A 6,000-nucleotide genomic window follows, 5' to 3' on the forward strand; every position below is an offset into this window, starting at 1 on the left:
TAGATTGCTACGTTTTGGGTGAAATTATAGCATCCAACAAATTACAGTCACCTATTGCTATTGGCTGGCCTTAGAACCTATTAAGATAAGTCAGTTTCCTGAACAGGAAGTATGTTGCCATCATGTTCTGTAAACTGTGTAGAGTTCTGAAATGTATGCCTGCCACCCGTTACCATATTCAATGGCTTATAGCACTGCACCTCACTGGTATGTGTGCTGATGAAGAGATGTGTTAGAAAGGTTAAAACTGACCACTGTCTACTAGGGTCATTCATTCATGACATTATATTTATTCTTTCATGATGCCCTCTGGACCAGAAGTCACTTGGGTTTGTTCTCTCACTCCGGTCCTGCAGCCCATAATGTGATTTCTTGTGATGTCATCATGCACTCAACGTTTGGGTGATGTCTTTCCCTATGATGTCATTGTTATGTTATTTTTTTTATTTTTTTATTCAGTTTTTCAATTTTATAAAAAGCACTGCAATTAACAATTCATTACTATTATATATGAGGAAACCTAATTAAAATTTTTACTTATAATTTACAATATTTCATCAAAGAAGAAGAAAAAAAGGACCGAAAGAGAAAGGAAAAAAAAAGGAATACTGTTTGATTCAGAGTATTAAACAAGTAGATTACGGAGATAGACATAAATCTAGACAATGTATAAACACCGTTCTCATACAGCAGCCTTAAGGTCTATTTTGGGGCCAGAGATTCCCTCCAACTATATAAGGGTGCCCATATGTGTCTGCCAAGGGATTTCCCTTTCTTGCCTTTTCTGTCATAAATTCCCTTCTCAAGATTAAATGTAGAGAGGAGCCGTGCTAACCATAAGTGGTCTAGCCAAGCTGAAGCAACACAAATTCGAAAAACTGCCATGGCAAGAAAGAGAAAACGGAGAGATATGGTATGGCCCTGTGTATTGTCGACCCAGAGAAGAATTAAAGAAGAAGTTAGGTTAACCCTAAGACCCAAAGTGGTCTCAAAAAATGTAGTAATTGCGTTTTTTAACATAGCTAATCGGGGGCAGGTTGAAAACGTAATCTAGATCAGCATGTACAGAATCGCAGCGTGGGCACCTTGTTCCCTGCAGCCCCCCCCCCCCTGTAAAATTTTTGCCGGAGTATAGTACAGGGAAAACACTGTTTTGTAGTGCTGGGCCTGAAGCCCAGCAGAGCACAATACTACCTGCCCCAACACTAGGGACTGAAAGAAGTTATCCGGATCCGTATCAAGCCTATCTGCCCATTTTTTAGCATGTTTTTCTAAATCATCTGATTTGAGTGCCATGGGTTCGCTATAGATTCCTTTTATAGTACAGCCATCCCCACTTCTTATAACTTCTAAGGATTTCACCATGCCGAACCCATTGGGTCCGCCCAGTTTTTTGCTGAAATAGCTTCTAAGCTGAAGGTATTTTAAAAAAGTTCCCGAAACTAATACCAAATTTATCCTGGATATCCTTAAATTGATAGATTCCGTCAATGCCAACTAGATCTCCAACTTTCGTAAGGCCACATGCCGCCCAGTATACCATAGTTTGATCCGAAAAGATTTCTGGCAGCGTAGGGTTGCCGTATAATTGTGAATAATAATTCAACCTCCTTAAACCAGTCTTTCTTTTAAAAGTAGTCCAGATTTTAAAGGCCGCCCGTAAGGTTATGAATTTAGTTCGCTTAAAGTAGCTTGGCTCTGTAAATTTCAAAAAGCAGTTTTTAGCATCTTCCCCCGCCAATAACCTATATACATCAGTAATCTTATCTTCCATAGTAGGGTTTTCAGATCTGCCGCCCAGTAATCCACTCGTGTAATTAAAAGCAGCAGCCCAATAATAAAGCTTAAAGTCTGGGACCGCCCAACCTCCCCTGGATTGGGGTAAGGTCGTAAAGCGTAGAGCCCTCCTGGTTTTACCATGAGACCAAACAAATCTATTAGCCAGATTATCCAGTATGGAAAGCCAGTTCTTCCCAAATTCCAAAGGTATTGACCTAAACAATACAGTATTTTTGGCAAAAATATCATTTTTATCACATTGCAGCGACCAACTAGTGACATACGTAGGTTATGGAATTTGTCAAAGTCTACCTTGGCTTTTCGGATTACAGGATCAACATTAATAGCCACTAAATTATTCAAATCTGATGTTATAGTAATTCCAAGATAGATTGCTGAATCTGTCAACCGCGAATCAAGGCAGTTTGTCTCCCCATTCACAACAATCTGGGTCTTCTGTTTATTTAGGGCATATCCGGAAATCATGCCAAAAGCGGAAGCAATATCATCAGCTGCCGCCAACGCTGCTTCAGGGTTGGGGGTAAGGCAACATCGTCGGCGTATGCTAACATTTTTGTGGCAACCCCGTGATAAATAACGGGCTCGATTTCCCGGCATGCCTCCAGCTGCCGAATTAGGGGGTCAATATATATAGCGAATAGTAAGGGCGAGCAGGGACAACCCTGCCTAATACCTCGCATGATCTTAAAAGGAGTATATTTCCCATTTATTCTAAGACGAGCTATTGGTGTGCTATACATGGTGCGGATAGCTTTTGTGAACTCCTGCCCTACTCCAAACCATTTCATTGCCTGCCATAAATAGTCCCAGGAGACCCTATCGAAAGCTTTCTCTGCATCCAAGAGAAGCATAGCCATAGGGTCCCCTGAGACTTCTGCTGCAGCAAATAAAGTTTTTGCCCGTCTGATATGCTGAGTGGTACCCCTCCCAGGGATAAACCCATGTTGATACGGATGGATAACATTCGCGATTATGTGGTTTAGTCTAGTCGCCAATGCTTTGGACATAATCTTTACATCACAGTTTATTAAAGTGATGGGCCTATATGATCCGGGTTCCTCAGGGGGTTTACCCTTTTTTAGAAATATGATAATGTCAGCTCCTGCCCAGGAGGCGGGGACCAAACACCCGAGTTGTGCGAGGCAAATTTTGTCAGCCAAAACAGATCCGATTTCCTCCCAGAAAGTTTTGTAGAATTCCAGGGGAATCTGGTTGGGCCCAGCGGCTTTACATGAGTGAAGATCTTTCAAAGCACAGTGGATCTCGTCATGTGTCAAAATAGTCTAAGTCTTATTCTAGCATCGCCTTCAATACATGATACGGGTATGCTATTGAGATATCCTGAGGTTAAGTCCTGCGGCACCTGAGGTCCAGCCCCATATAATCGCTGATAAAACTGCTGAAAAACTTCCTGAATCTTAAGAGGATCCGTGACCAGATTCCCACTCTCATCTACAATCTCCTTTATTTCGCTCCTAACGCTCCTTTGTCTAAGCCTAACTGCCAGCGTACGACCGATTTGTTCGCTAAATTCGTAGCAATGTTCTCTCTGGGTTAGAAAAAGATCGGCTGCCTTTGCGGCAGCTCGGTCGCCTATTTCTGCCTTAGCCCAAGCCAGCTGCTGTAGAATATTGTCAGTGGATAAGCCGGCATTTACTGCAGTTGCCAACTCCTCCTCAATGTTAGCTAGCGATTTATACAGCGAGTCCACCTGACATACTTCCCTCTTTTGTCGAGAGAGGCTGAAACTGAGTCTCCCCTCTAATACCCGCCTTGAAAGTGTCCCACACCACTCCGGAGCTCACACTATGGTGCCGATAACGATCCTGGAAAAAATTTCCCCGTACGACTCGTATCCGGTCTTTTTACCGTACGAATCGTACAAATGCCGTACAAACTACCAACTATGATTCGCATGGGAAAAAGTCCATACGAATCGCATTGGGAATAATTCCCCACACGTCCTCGGGTCGGAAAATGTGCCCGACATGTCCCCGGACGATTTATCGTACAAATGTGAAAAGTGAAGTCCGACCGCGGAAGTACGATCCATCCCGTGCGTCCGATGTTACAACCGGATGGAAAAAACACCGTCCGCACCGAACTCTTATAGCAACCATGGAGACATCTGCCCGCATACACGCCCAACACCCCCCCAGCCCCCGTATGTATGCGCCCAACCACCCCCCCAGCCCCCGTATGTACGCGCCCAACCACCCCCCCAGCCCTCGTATGTACGAGTCGAACCCCCACCCGTGTATGTACGAGTTGAATCCCCACCGTGTATGTACACCCGTGTACGTACGAGTTGAACCCCCACCCGTGTATGTACACCCGTGTACGTAAGAGTTGAACCCCCACCCGTGTATGAACACCCGTGTACGTACGAGTCGAACCCCCACCCGTGTATGAACACCCGTGTACGTACGAGTCGAACCCCCACCCGTGTATGAACACCCGTGTACGTACGAGTCAAACCCCCACCCGTGTATGAACACCCGTGTATGTACGAGTCGAACCTCCACCCGTGTATGTACACCCCCGTACGTACGGCCTGTAACCCCACCCGCATATGTATGGAGCGTACCCCCACCCCAACTGTGTATGTACGGCCCATACCCTCACCCGCGTATGTATGGAGCGTACCCCCACCCCAACCGTGTATGTACGGCCCGTACCCTCACCCGCGTATGTATGGAGCGTACCCCCACCCCAACCGTGTATATACGGCCCGTACCCTCACCCGCGTATGTATGGAGCGTACCACCACCCCAACCGTCGATGTATGGCCCGTACCCTCACCCGCGTATGTATGGAGCGTACCCCCCCAACCGTGTATGTACGGCCCGTACCCTCACACGCGTATGTATGGAGCGTACCCCCACCCCAACCATGTATGTACGGCCCGTACCCTCACCCGCGTATGTATGGAGCGTACCCCCACCCCAACCGTGTATGTACGGCCCGTACCCTCACCCGCATATGTATGGAGCGTACCCCCACCCCAACCGTGTATGTACGGCCCATACCCTCACACGCGTATGTATGGAGCATACCCCCACCCCAACAGTCTAAGTACGGAGCGCGCCCCAACACCAGCACCTTCACCCAACATCGCGCATGTACGAGTCGTACCAAGCCAGAGACAAAGACAGCACTGTACAACAAAATGGCCGATGTACACACGCTAAAAACACACGTACACAACCAGGACAAAGCAAAACACAAGAAGACTCCATTCGAATCGCACAAAGCCACAAAACATGTCTAACAAGCACAAATACAACACATTCACTGACCTGCAACTGCCAAACTCCCAAACAGAGGCCCAAAACACAACCACTCCTTATAACACACCCACCCAAAGTTCAAACCCAGCCACACCCACCAATGGACCAATAAAAAGGCCCAACACACACAAACCATGATCCTTTGCAACAGACCCACTGCTGCCAGACCACACCGAGAAACAACTGCACCATACTACAACCTCCACTACACCCTACACCTGCACACCTTCACACAACCACCTTCACAAACACCCCCTCATCACATTCACACACACACCTGCACAACCACACCCACACACCCACAACCGTCCACACCCACACCCCCCACAACCATCCACACCCACACCCCTCACCATGCCCACTAACAAGAATTCAAAGTTCACTAGCCAAGAGTTGGAGGTCCTCGTCGACGAAATCCTCGAGCCACACCTCTTTGGAACATTGGTCAGACAGACCAGCATTTCCGAAAAAACAGCCATGTGGCAGACGATTGTGGATGCTGTGAATGCTGTTGCGTCCACCAGAAGGACCAGGCATGAATGCCAAGCCAGGTGGTACGATCTGCGGAGGAGGGTCTGCTGCAAAATGACCGACGACCACAACCAGGCCAACATCACTGGAGGAGGGCCGCCCCGCAGACTCGTACAATACCATCCCTGGGAGGAGAAGGTGATGGCCATACTGCCGGTGGTGGCAGTGGACGGAGTAGAAGGACTCCGAGAGCCTGGTGAGTACACAAACAACTCACCTCACATGGGGGGACCGTCATCCACAATCATGCACGCAACCACCCCAAGCTATCGCATGACCCAACCACACTCCATAAACACGCACATGCCACTAGCGCCACCATGCCCCATGCACCCAGCTGGACAATCCCAAGTCACAGGCCACAGAAAACACCAACACA

The sequence above is a fragment of the Triturus cristatus genome, chromosome 7, assembly GCF_964204655.1.
Source record: "Triturus cristatus chromosome 7, aTriCri1.1, whole genome shotgun sequence".
Classification (NCBI taxonomy): Eukaryota; Metazoa; Chordata; class Amphibia; order Caudata; family Salamandridae; genus Triturus; species Triturus cristatus.